A 14,233-nucleotide genomic window follows, 5' to 3' on the forward strand; every position below is an offset into this window, starting at 1 on the left:
ATCTAACAATGGACCCCTATCTAGAATATATAAAGAACTCTGAAAACTCAACAGTAAAAAGTATAAACAAACCCATTCAAAAATGGAAAAAAGACACAGAGAGACCATTTCACAGAAGACATGAAATGATTTTCAGCATCAGTGTCCACAGGGAAATGCAAATTATGATCCTGATGCAATATCAATACACAACTACTAAAACAGGTAAATTGAAAAAGAAAAAATCGACAAAACTGAAAGCTGGAGAGGAAGTAGGGAAACTGCATGTCTCATACCTTGATGGTGGACGTGTGAAATGGAACAGCCACTCCAGAAATTAGTTTGGCAGTTTCTTTAAAAAAAAACAACTAAACCTACACTTACCATATGACCCAGGAATTCAATTCCTGGTCTTCATCCCAGAGAAATAAAAACTTATATCCACACAGAAACCTGTATACCATGGTCCATAACAACTTTATTTATCATAGCCAAAATGTCCACCAACACGTGTATGCCTAAAGAAACTGTGGCACATCCATACTCAGCAATAAAAAGGAATGGACTTCGGATACACACAACTTGTATGGGCCCCAAGGGCATCATGCGGAGTGAAAAAAATCCAATCCCAAAAGGTCACATAATGCACAATTCCCTTTTATGTCCTAGTTTTCAAAGGAAACAATTATAGAGATGGAGAAGTTTAGTGGTTGCTCAAACTTAGGGATGGTTCTGGGGAGGACAGTGGGTGTGACTATAAAGGAGTAGCATGAGGAAGATCTTTGTGGTGAAGGAACAGTTTTGCATTTCGATTGCAGTGGTGGTTATACAAATCTACACATGTGATAAAGTGACACAGAACTATACACATACTTTGTACCATGCAAATTTCTTGGTACTGACACGGTATTATAATTATGTAACATATAACTACCTTTGGGGGATATGTGAGCAATAACTATCTTTGGGGAGATGGGGTGAAGGGTGCATGGGACCTTCCTGCACTATCTTTGCAACTTCCTGTGCATTGATAATGATTTCAAAAATGTGAAGGAAAAAAAAGCGCGTGTGCGCACACACACACACACACATCCCATCAGATCTAGTGCTTCTTCTAGGATTCAATCAATAAAATTGAATGAAAGCATTTCAGAAACAAGCCAGAAACACTACATAGGTGCTTTATAACTTATTGGTGACAAGTTAAGGGAGGAAAAGCTGAAACCCAAGGAGGGCAAATGATGGCTTGCACCGAGGGAACAGTATTATGGAGACTATAGAACCATTGTTATCAAGTTGTCCTTGCCATGGAAAAACTCTTCCCAGCATGCCCCAAGGCGGCCCTAAAATTAGTAGAGGAAAGAGCACTACGTTCCTGGAGCTGGAATGAATCGTCAGCTGGTAAGATTCTTTGTCACAAGGCTGGATCCTGTTACTCCTCCTGACCATGTTCTCAAAAGGATTCCACCCAAGGGGTTGGCAGTGTTGGCTTTCATGACCCCTCTAATCTGGATCTAAGATGAAAGCCTTAGATTTAGTCTTCCCATTCTTTTAGGAGCCCCTGAAACATTCTTTTGTTTTTTTGCTACCTCTGCTTTGGGCTCTTCTCCTCTCCTTCCTGCACCCTTTCTTGTGGAAGAGGAGATTGGATAGTACTAGGGTTGAGTGTCAAGTTATTGAGTTCTTGTACTAGCTTATCCCAGGAGGAAGAATGAGAGGTTGATATTCTCCCCGTTGAGATCCCAGAAGTGTTCCCCATATAGCTCTGGCAGTAGTAGCATTCACATTTGAATCTCTTCTGATCTATATCATGAGAAGAGGTTTTTGCTTTTCTGTCAGTCTGATAAGGTGCCGTGGGCTTGACATATCTCCGTCTTGTGTGTTCTACTAACTTTTTCTTCTGAAGTAACCTTGAACTTCCACACTGTTGTTCTTCTTCCATCCTCTCAAAGAAAAAAAAAGCATATATTAGAAACACAAATAGTATATTTAAAACATGGCTTGTTATATATCATTCCTGGAACACCTACTAACGCACAATTCACACATTTCAGAAAGAGTCTCTGACAATTTCAGCAACTGAAATCTATATTTCTAATTTATTTGTTGGTCATTTCTTTTAATGGGCACCAACATAAGCAAGAAATTTAGTCTGAAAATTAGAGTACTGGTTTTAAACCGATTTGCTTCCTACTGGATTACACATGCCAAAATAAACCTCAGGATCACATTTCTTCAAGAGGAGAGTACAGATCACAGTTTCTTTTTCTTTTTCTTTCCTTTTTTTTTCATGAAATCATCATTTGGCCCTTCTTTATTCTGTTAATTTAGTGAATTTCATTGATTGACTTTTGTGATAAGAACACTTAGCATAAGATCTAAGATTTCTCTCAATTTGATTTTTACATTACTGTACATTTTTGCTATCTACAGATAGTTTTTTAATGTACAAAGACTGATTGATATCTTTTGAAGCACCACTTCACAAAAAGTCTGCTTTTTAACTTTTCTTTTCAAAAGTCTCATTCCCTCCATCAATTTCATGTAATGTAATATGAGGCAGCCTTACTTATCTCAATAGACACCTTGAGATTCTCAGGCCCCACATATCAATTAACTAACTCCTGATCCTAGGAGGTAAGGTGTTAAGGACGATGATATACTGAACACTGCCACTTGGTTTGGGCAGGAAGAACAGAAACACTAAAAGTGTGTTTCCTTAGCTTAACTCCTCATGACCCCTCTTTTCCTCAGCTACAGTCACTCACCCCAGATGGAAATATGCCTGAGATTCCTAGGAATAAATATGTGCTTAAGTTGCCCACCACCTCAGGTTTCCTTCGCCAACTCACACCCCTGTTGAACACAAGTAAAAAACTTTAGAGAAAGGAGCCTAAGAGAAAGTTATTGGCCACAGATTCAGTTTGGTAGATGACTTCCCACATTTTACTCTTCCAAATTTTGGCAAATTTCTCTCTAATCCAATCCTAAACATATTTATTGAGTGCCTGTCACCATGACCTTCTTTGTGCCAGGTAATACAGACACAGAGATATGTGACAGATAACAGTCGCCATTTATTTATCTACTGTCACCTCTGGGCTAGATACTGTGAGTTAGATGTTTTACATTCATTACCTCATTAATCCTATCCCAAAACTGATTTTAAAAAGTAAGTAGGTTATTGTCATTTTTCAAATGAGGAAATTGAGGCTTAATAGCAAAATGACTTAAGTGTCAGGAACTCATATGTGTTCTATAATACACCAAAGCCAATGTCACTGAAAACTGTGAATGTGGGAGTGGAATTAGGCTGAGAAAGGAGAGGTAGCAGGGTCAGATCATGGGTGGCATCAAATGTCATGGTGAGAGCGGCAATAAAGGCACAGACCATTTTACATAGCCTGGAACATTCCCCATCCAGCAAGCAGCTGCAATCTCTCTGGGGGTGGAACTAAGCATGAACTCCAGTGATCCATACAGTATAAGGGGCTCTGTGTTTGTAATTCCCAGCTATGGACACATTGGGGTTGAGGGCAGTGGGGAGCTTCGCATCCAAGTTGAAGGGGTTGATGGATGGAAGAAAATGTGAGACCACTGTAACAGAGGAAGCAGAACCTCTTGGCAAGACCCTCTACCTCTCTGAACCTGTTTCCTCTCTGTAAATTAAAGATAAGATGACTCACCATTCCCTGGTATGTTGTATATGAGTGACATACACAGGGCCTGCCCATTATAGACTCTTTAGGGATGATAGCCATTTCTCTTATAAAATTGATAAGGAAATAACTGGATAAGCATAAAATGATTTATGGTCAAAGATATGTACCCTAAGCATTTTGTTTTTGTTTTGGTAATAGTGCAAAACTGGAGATAAAGGCCATTGAGTAAGGGTTTGGTTGGATAAATTAGGCTTCATATGTGCAGTGGGGTGCTATGGATTTAAACCCTCTGCATGTGCTTTCAAATGATCAGGCCAAACCCAAGAAAAAGTGACATCTGGCTCCTGTAGAAAAGGGATTAAAATAATCGTGTGTGTTATCTTTGACTCCCAGGACATCACACATGCTGTTCCATCCTTGAAGCCTCCCCATCACTACCACTCTCCCCTACACACATATGGCAAAACCCTAGTCACCCTTCAGGGCTCACCTCACATGACAGTTCCTCTGACCAGCTTTCCCTGATCCCGCTAAAGATCATTCCCTACATCATACAGAATTTATCATTTGGTTGTGGTTGCTTGCATAGTTAGTTACCTGTCTTCCCCACATGGTTAATATTCCCCCTGCCTAGCACAGTACTGTTTGGATGTCCTGGCACAGACTCCAGGCATGTGCCCTACCCACATGTCTGTGCTGTCTGTTTCCACTATTCCTCCAGAAACCCCTGTGCCTTGATCCTTCACTGTCTTCAAGTATTTGTTCAATGTCTCCTTCTCAATGAAGCTTACCCTGAACACCCCCATTTAAATTTGTATACCCACCAATCAGCACTGCCAATCCCATTTCCCTGCTCTGTCCTTCCAGACTTGGGCTATACAACCAACCTAGGAAATAAGGCCTTCTGAGGCACTACTGGCCAGAAAGCAAGTGGAGCATGGATTGAAGAAGCGTTGAGAGTATTAGCAGGATCCAGTCTTTCTATGCACACCATGTATACATCAATTCCTAACAAAAACTCCGTTCACCTACTCCTCCAGCAAATCCCCTCCTTGTTATCTCCATCCATCCCTGAAAGCCTCTTGACTTTCTCTCTTCTGTGGCCCCCAGAATCTGTGTCTCAAAACAGAGGTCCTACATGTTCTCTCATTTATTTAAGAATACTATTTTCTTTTCCTTGATAAAAGCTTTGCACCCTCAAGTACAGGGACTAACATTGAATTCTGCCTCTCTCATGGATCTGGCAAAATAGAACTGGGTACACCTAGGGTGAGACATTTTATTCACATTTTTGAGGTGATTCAAAGTTTATTTTCATCTCTTTCTAATTGCTGGTGCCCTGAGAGGTACAGGTGAGCAAGGCCATTAATAATCACTTTTAAAAAAGGACTTACCCAATGTAGGGTTTTGTATACATAGGTAAATAGTACCTGAAATGTGAGAAGAAATCAGTGATTGTTAATACTACCCAATTTCTGATCACTGAGTAGTTCCACTACTGGGGTATAGTCTACTCCAAAACAAACAAACAAACAGGCAAACAAAGGATGACAACCTGTCACACAAAGTTATACCAGTTCTTTAAATATATATATATGCTGCTGATTTTGACTTACCTTGACAAGACTGTCTAAATGAGTCCATAGTAATGCAGAAGACATAGTATAATAAAATTAGATCTAATCATCCATCACATGTTCATGGGTTTTCTCTCTCTCTCTCTTTCACACACACACACACACACACACACACACACACACACACACTGTAGAACAACAACAAGAACAACATAAAAGAAGGATATTCTGATGATATCAGTACTGAAGACATGAGTTTAAATAAATACTTTAATTATTTGGATTTTCTGGGGAGGTGAGAAAGGGTAAGATGGTGACAGAGTGATTTGGGGAGAATGATGCCAAGGAAAAGTATTTCAAAGCAATAGTTGACAGAAAACATCACTGCAGGATTAATAGTACATCTAATAGTTTGAACTATTCTGAGGACTTTATGTATCTTTTCTGACCTAATGGAATGCAATTCATAAAGGATCAGTTAAGTGCTTTGTAATTCATTTATATGTGTTAATCTTCTGCCCTTGAACTGAATATCTACACCCGAAAGACAGGGACTGTGTTGTTTTCTGGTTCTGGCTTTGCCCCAATAAATATCTGGCAGAATAGGTAGATACAAAGCATTTGAGTTCAAAGAAGAGGGGGTAAGCAAAGGTTGACTGTCTGACATGGTGTGGCTCCCAGAGTGACACAGTAGATCCCTGCAGAGCTGCCCGATTTTGGGGGAGATACCAATACAGTCCAGAGCCTGAGCATAAGCGGCCCAACCCCCCACCACTGGTGTCTTGAGCCCTCTGCAAAGTGACCATAATTATACGCTCATACTTCTTGCATTGTATTGACAATTATATGACATAAGGAATATAAATGCTGGTGGTCTCAGGTGTAATCCTGATTTATGGTACCCTCTCTTAGCACTTAGCATCTTTTCCTTAGAAAGTCGGTAGGTGAAAGCTGTCAGGAATACCTGGAGCCACACAGCCTGAGTTTGTACCTCAGTTCCCATGTTCACATGCTGTGTGTCTTTGGGCAAGTTGTGTGACCACTCTGGACCTTGTGATCTCATTCCCCAATTGGGAATGCTGACTGCATGTACCTTATAGAGTTATCAGAGATAATTAAACCAGATAAAATGTAAAGTGCCCTGCAGCAGGCCTGGCATATGGGACACAATCGATAAGCCTCAGCTTATGGCAGCTTACTATGATCAATAGCATCTTCCCACAACTTACACACAGCCTGAGTCCTCTACTGAAATTTATATCTATCCATTAGGAATACAAATACCGTTATCTTCCCACCTGTCTCCCTGAGATGAGGAAAGGGCCATGCTGGGTCATTTTAATTCCCAAGCGCCCTGTTCAGATCCCAAGGGAGAAACTGAGTTCACATGAACTTACATGTTCAGAAGTCCCTTCCAGGTACACAAGAAGTTGATGATGTTTTCTCTGCAACACAGCTCTGGATATATGGTCGAAAACAGATTTTTACAGCGTAGTACTTATTTTCTCACTGGGAGACTGTTGTGGTGACCCGTTCAATTCTTATCAGAGATCTCTACAGGGAAAACAGGCCACATCCTTTACATGTGATGAAGAGCAAGACACACATCTTTACCTCGAAACCATTTTGAAGTAGCACAGGGATGCTCTGGGTCCCATGCCAGAGGCATGAGAACCATGTTCATATTTGTCAAGAGTGAGCACTGGAGACCAAAGAATGGATCATGGAACCCTAAGCAAATGATACCAGTGCTAACGTGTAGGGGCTCACATCTGCAGGCAGGAGCCTCTGCTTCCAACGGCATCCCAAAGTGGGGAGTGGGGGAGTGGGATCACACTGCCTAACTGTCCCTAATGCTGTTCTTACTTCAGTACCTCAACTTCTGACCTGATTGTGAACACAGCTCATATTAAGATCTCTGACTTGAGCTACTCTGCACTTTTGCAAATCTCCTTTTCCATGCCTGTTTAGTGTTTGCTTGGGGTTTTCTCAATCTGATTCTGTCTGCCCACTTGCATTTCAGGGATTTCCTATTATTTCTCAGGCATGAGCCATGCCCCTCTTTCTTACTTTCCAATGTAATTATGAATCAAAGATAAATCTCTATTCTGGCATGATCTAGCGAAAAGGCTAGAGCCTCTTCTCAGGCCACCATCAGGATCCCATATTCAGGTGTAAGGGAGACAGGAAATATCTGAAAACCATTGCCTTTGAGTGGATATGTTGCACTTTCTTAATGTTGGCATCATTGATGATCATCAGGGGGAGGACCCAATTCACACATTGGACAGTAAGACCTCTAGAAATTACTGCAATATCTGACCACATATATACCTAAGGGCAGGGAAGATGGGACTCTGTGAAACAGACTGAGAAGTAGTGACCAAGGAAGCAGGAGAAAAACAAGGAGAGGGGCCTTGATGTGGAAGTGAAAAAGGTCACCTGGACTTTCCAAGTCCACTGATCACTGGGTTCAAGTTCTTGACCATGCTGAGATAAGCCTAAATAGCACATAATCCTCCCATCTGTAAAGTAAAATAACCTGTTTTTAGGGTTACTTTAGGCAACTTTCAGGGTTGCATCCTTCCAATAAGTATTTACTGAAGGCCCACTCCGCTACATCAGTCTGTTATATGTAGGAAGGCTTTGGGGAATTCATCAATGCAGCTCCAACCTGCATTGTCCCAGATACATTTATGAAGGGGAAAATGTGGATGTTACTCTGGTATAATAAGGATCTGGACAGTGTGGGGATAAAAGATACAAAGAGCCCTTGGATCAACAGAAAATTGATTTGCCGAGAGATTTGCTCTAGCCACTCATTTTGGGTATATCGTCTCCAACAAAAAAAAATTGATGGCATAACAATAGCTACACTACTCTGTGAGAGCACCTTGCTCCATCATCACTCACACAATTTATCTAAATGTGTTCTGAGCACCTGCATAGCACCAGACTCTAGGACCTGTACTTGGGCAGACTTTGTGTGCACAAGAACATTTCATGTAGCAAAACGGTCCTCAGAGAGCTGACAGTCTGGTGGGCAGGGAGCTGTACTGAAGACAATGGCCAAACAAGCATGAGGAGAGCTGTGGCGGGTGTGACCCAGGGGACATTGGGAATACAGATGAGACCTCCAGAACCCAGGTATTCAGGAACGGCTTCTCTTGGGGTTGGAGTAATATATGATATTTTTGTCTTCATTTGCACCATTTGCACATGAGGTAACTGATTATCAGACAAGATCAGCAACCCACTGAAGTGGTGGAACTCTTCTTCAACCTACATCTGTGGGAATGCGAAGTCCTGTTCACTGTGAATTTTACCAATCTCCCCATCGTGACATGATCATCTGGTTTTATCCACATTTACCACCTACACTGTCTCTTTATCTTGCTCTAGCTCTTACAGTCATAAAATCTGCTAAGTAGAAATAAAGACACCTTTTGGTTCTGAAACTGAACAGGACCCTGTGGAGCTTTCCCAGAGATAGACCCCCTGCCCTCATGTCTCCCCCTTCTTGTTTGTAAAAACAGCTATAGCCTCCTAGGCATTCCCTAACTTCCAAAGAGCAAATTTAATTAGAGAAGTGACAAAATGCAGAAACAAAGGAAAGCAGTCAAGGGAGAAAAAATAATACTTCAGCCATGAAACAAAGTCAAGGACCCGTAGATCCTCTTCAAGGGCTATTGATAATATCCTGAGCCATATCCTAGAGTTGTTTTGCAAAAACTAAAACCTCACACCAGGTGGAGGAATTTGACAGCATGCTGACCAACAGCATGTAGATCCCAGACTGGCTGGAGCCAGAAAATTGGTAACTGAGATTCCCCAAATACCACTGTTACCTCACCACCAACTAACCTCAAGAATGTTCCATGAGCTGATCTCACACAAGCCCTCACCACTAATGTTGCCTTGCAAAACCCTTCCCTGAAAGCCATTGGGAAGTTTGGGTCCTTGGAGCACTAGCTGCATGTTCTTGCTTGGTGCCCTGCAAATAAACACTATTTTCCTTTACCACAATCTGGTGTCAGTACATTGGCTTTGCTGGGTGTCAGATGAGCAGATCCAAGTTCAGCCTGATAACAGTTCTATGAGGCCTTTATTCTGTTGGAGTGAATTGTTACATCTTGGAACAACCTAAAACTGAACATTAAACTTTAATTTGTATTCTATCCACAGGAAGGGCTATTGATAAATGGATCACTGCTGTCAAAGAGTTAGCTGGCCTGTTATACTGAGTATCAAGCAAAACTTTACTTATTTCTATTTAAAAAAATTTTTGAGGGGGAGGTAATTAGGTTTAATTAATTAATTAATTTTAAATGGAAGTACTGGAGATTGATCCCAGGACCTCATTCATGCTAAGCATGCAATCTACCACTGAGCTATACCCTCCCCTCTCAAGCATAACTTTAAAACTCTAACCGCATGTGCAATTATCAACCAGAAAACCACTGCCCCTCTCTAAAGCTGTTCACAACATCGCACAATAGTGGATTTTATCATAAGCTGAGAGTCTCCATGCAGGAGATGATGCCTCTTTGATTTTCCAGATTCATGTGCACCAGTTATTAGGCATTGCTAAAAATGCTGCTCATTACCATATGACAATCCTTTATTTTCTCTTTCTCCATCACTGATGAACTGTGTGTGGCTGACCCAAACAAAGCAATGAACGCTTGAGTAGTTGTATGACTACATATCTAATATGGTGCAATTCTAATGCCCATGATCTGCTCCACTCCAGCAAACTGGTTATCCAAGAAGTCATTTGCTCTAAATATTCATGACAAAACTGTTTAAATAAGTATGAACTAATGCAGGAAGCAAAGAACATTATTAAACAAACAAACAAAAGAACAATGTCTGATGATACTTTACATATTCCAGAGAGGTTTACAGATTACTTCAATATGGGAAACATAGGTTCCCACATTGAATTAAATTTCTATCACTGCCCGACAAGTTTACCAGAAACTTCATAAATAACACTAAGTCCAGGCGGGGTTAGCTGGGTCCTTTGCTTGAGTCCTTTGGTCTTGGAAGGCTAAAATCAAGATGTCTACTTAAGTGTTCCTTACTTAAGGAGGCTCTGAGGAAGAACCTGTTTCCAGGCTCATTCCGGTTGTCGGCACATATCAGTTCCTTGCATTTACAGGAGTGAAGTCCCTGTTCCCCTGCTGGCTGTCAACTGAGGGCCAATTTTTGCTCCTAGACACTACTAACATTCCTTTTCATGCTTTCCATGTGGCTTTCTCCAGCAACCACTGGTAGAGTCCCTCTCTCACACTTTGAATCTCTCTGCCTTCCCTTTCTGCCACATCTCTCTGACTGACTCTTCTGGCCACCCTCGTCTGCTTTTGAGGGATCACGTGATTGCATTGGGCCCACTCAGATAATCCAAAATAATCTCCCTATTGTAAGGTCAAGTGAATTACAGCTGCAGAGTCTCTTCACAGCAGTTCCTAGCAATGTGTTCAATGGAATAACCAGGGGGCAGAAATGTTGGGGAGATATCTTTAGAATTCTGCCAGTGCATATATATTATCTATTTGATTAAATTATTTTTCTCTTTTGTGAGGGATGATGGTGAATTGTGTGGCACTATGCCAAGGAATGGATCTCTGACACTGATTCAAACCCAAGTATCTGCCGAGTGCCATAGAAAGTCTAAAGACCCTCTTTCTCCAACCAAAAAAAGACAAACTACTCCACACACAGTGTTTTAGATGAAAACTCTCAGATTGGAGACAAGGCATCTGAGGAATACAACTGTTCACTTAGAAAGTCCCATTTATGGTTAGCGATAAAGATTACCTTCACACACAGTGTTATAGAAACACTAACTCCCACCTGGCCTGTTTTACAGGGGATCCTCTTCCCTTCTCTCTTGGGATCACATTCACAGCGTCTCAGTGCCAAGTAGTGCCTCAGATCTTCTGGTCACAAAGTGAAGTGCTGCCTTTGGAGAAGATAGGAGTTAGACCACCCAGAGCAGAAGTCGTCCTGAGATCCTAGAGAAGCTGCATTCTGCAGCGGCCATCCCGCAGGACTGATGACTGGATGCAGCAAGTGATTTGGGGCAGGGGGAACAAGGGGGAAACAGAACTCTCTCAAAGAATGGAGCTTTCCCTACAGGGATGAGACAAGTTAGATAAACGGGGTTTTAAATGCCCTCCCTTCAGTCTGGGTGATTGGAAGAGGAAGGGCCAAGGGCTTGATGATGATCAGCTTCTTGGGGTGACAAGTTGGTTAGGGTCTTTTTTTCTTTTCATGTGGAATAAAGCATTAATCCTTGTTTGAGACCCCCTGAAACCAACGCCCCCCATCCCCCACCCCTCACTGGACAGTGGCATCACTGGTGGGGCTGTGCCCCAGGTTTTAACTGTTTGTTGGGACAAGTGACTCCTGATGACAAAAGAAAAGTTCCCAAGCCACTAGAGGTGATGTAACAGTGGAGTAATAGAGAAACAGGTCATAAACTCCATCCCTCTTGTGGTGAAGGTGGGGATGCTGGGGAAAGGAGGGTGGGTCCAGGCAGGAGGAGGTGATGGGTAAAGAGATTGAAGGGAGATGGACATCTCTATGTGGCTGCCTGATGATGTTATTTCTTTTAGTGTACACATCAAAGAATAAACTTTGTACTCATTTACTTTTATCTGTTTTCGATAGGAACACACACGCATGTTAAAACCTTCACTATATCTTGTATGCATACTGAAGCAGATAAAGATGGATTCATTCCCCCTTTCCCAAGGGAGTAATGAGCACTTGAACAGCCATTGAAAATTTACAAAATGGAGCATGATGTTATGCTAACTGATCATAGCAGACGTAACTGATTGTTGCAAACTATTATATTGTCCTCAGATTTTGAAACTGAGACACAGGGGGCTTAAGTACGCTATATTAAGTACAGTGTAACAGATATAATAAGCGTTGGAGCTTAGACTCAGGATCATTCTGTTTCTTAACCACTGTGATGTGGCGCCATCCACTGATGACTCCCAGATCCACATCTTCAGCTCTGCTTCTCCTTGGTGACAGTCCTGAGTATTCAGTGGGCTCCTAGACATCTCTATGTGACACCTGACAGTCAATGTGCACACACCTGAATTTATCCTCTCCCGTCACTGGAAAATGTATGCTTTCTCTGATATCACTAACTCTGTGAAAGACACCACCATCTATACAGCGGCTCAAGCCATCTCAGGCCACTCTACTGCTCTCAGACCCCAATTCATCCAATCAATCACCAGGTCCTGCTAATGAAACTTTACCCCAGTCTACCTCCTCTCTTCACCTGCCTAACCTATACTGACCCTGGGTGAGTTTTCCTGGATAAGCTCTCTCAGAGCCCATTGAATGGCCCTGTGAGAGACCTCTTCTCAGGTTGTGTCATTGCTTGCTCCCTTTTCTTTCTTTTTAAATTTAATTAATTATTTTTTTTAATTGAGGTGACATTGGTGTATAATATTCTGTTTCATGAGTACAACTACTTCTGTATACACTACTGAATATTCACCACCAAAATTTTAATTTCCATTCATCACTATACAGTAGACTTCCTTTAACCCTTTTCACCCTCTCCCTAATCCCCTGCCCCTCTGGTAACCACTTCTCTGTTCTCAGGATCTACATGTTTGTTTGTGTTTAGTTTGGTTTCTTAATCTTGTTCTTTTTTTGTTTTTTGTGTTCCACATACAACTGAAATCATACAGTATTTTTCTTTCTCAGTCTGACTTATTTCACTCAGCATAATACCCTCAAGGACCATCCATGTTGTTGCAGATGGCAAGACTTCATCCTTTTTATGGCTGAGTAGTATTCTATTTTCTCTATGTGTGTGTGTGTGTGTGTGTGTGTGTGTGTGTGTATATATATATATATATATATATATATATATCGCATATTCTTTGCCCATTCATCTATCAATGGGCACTTAGGTTGTTCCCTTATCTTGGCTATTGTAAATGTACCTACAAGTGCATATATCTGTTCTAATTAATGTTTTTGTATTATGGATAAATATCCAGAAGTAGAATAACTGGATCATATGGTAGTTCTATTCCTAATTTTCTGAGGGTTCTCCACATTGTTCTCTATAGTGGCTGCAACAGATTTACAGTCTACTGACAGTGTATGAGAGTTTCCTTTTCACCCCATCAACACTTGTTATTTCTTGTCTTTTTGTTAATGAGTGCTTGTTTTCTTGACATAGTCTCCAACAGTCTGTGAACTCCAAGAGGGCAAATGCCCTGAATACAAAGAGATTAGCACATTATGTGGCACCCTGTTTTGAATAAAAGGAATCCCAGTTGAAGATCAAGATATTGGGATGGGGATAGTGGACAGATATGAAAACAAACATCAAGATCCTAATCTTCCAATGAAAGTTATATCTGGATGAAGAGGAAGAGGAGAAGGAAGTGAAATTTTCACTCACTGGAATGTGATGGAAGCTCTTTATACATCTCCCCGCTGGACTAGTGTATTGTTCACTCTCAGAATAAGCTCAGTGGAAACAGGGTCTGAAAGAGCAGGTTGTTTCTAGGAAAGAATTCCTTGATCTTAATAGGAAACACGTGGGGAGAATCAACTCTTAGTTTTCACTGCACATTGCTGATGTTGAGCATGCATCTTGGAATTGTCACAATGAAGAATAAAGAGCAGCAGTATGGATATAACCTGGCCCCTTTACAATGTCATAGGGACAGTGACTTAAATACTTCTTTTAAATTACATCCTCAGGACTTACTCATTTTATAACCGGACGTTCGTATCTTTTGACCACCCTCACTCATTTCATACCCACCCCACCACGATACCCCACCTCTGACAACCACCAATCAGTTCTCTGTATAAGTTCATTTTTGTTTTGTTTTGTTTTGTTTTACATTCCACATATTGCAAAATTATACAGTATTGGTCTTTCTCCATCTGGTGTATGTCAGCTAGCATAATGCCATCAAGCAGTCCATCTATGTTGTCAAAAATATCAGTGTTTCC

General features: G+C 41.3%; 1 long non-coding RNA gene across 1 annotated transcript; it reads right to left on the minus strand.

Moving 5' to 3' along the window:
- Window positions 1–1,144: 1,144 nt before the first annotated feature.
- Window positions 1,145–11,524, minus strand: LOC140695472 (uncharacterized). Its single transcript, XR_012071151.1, has 3 exons — window positions 11,078–11,524; window positions 6,616–6,772; window positions 1,145–1,924 (listed from the first exon to the last, which is right to left on the minus strand). It is a non-coding gene; the product is annotated as an uncharacterized lncRNA (long non-coding RNA).
- Between the last annotated feature and the right edge of the window lie 2,709 nt (window positions 11,525–14,233).

The sequence above is a fragment of the Vicugna pacos genome, unplaced genomic scaffold (genome assembly GCF_048564905.1).
Source record: "Vicugna pacos unplaced genomic scaffold, VicPac4 scaffold_227, whole genome shotgun sequence".
Classification (NCBI taxonomy): domain Eukaryota; kingdom Metazoa; phylum Chordata; class Mammalia; order Artiodactyla; family Camelidae; genus Vicugna; species Vicugna pacos.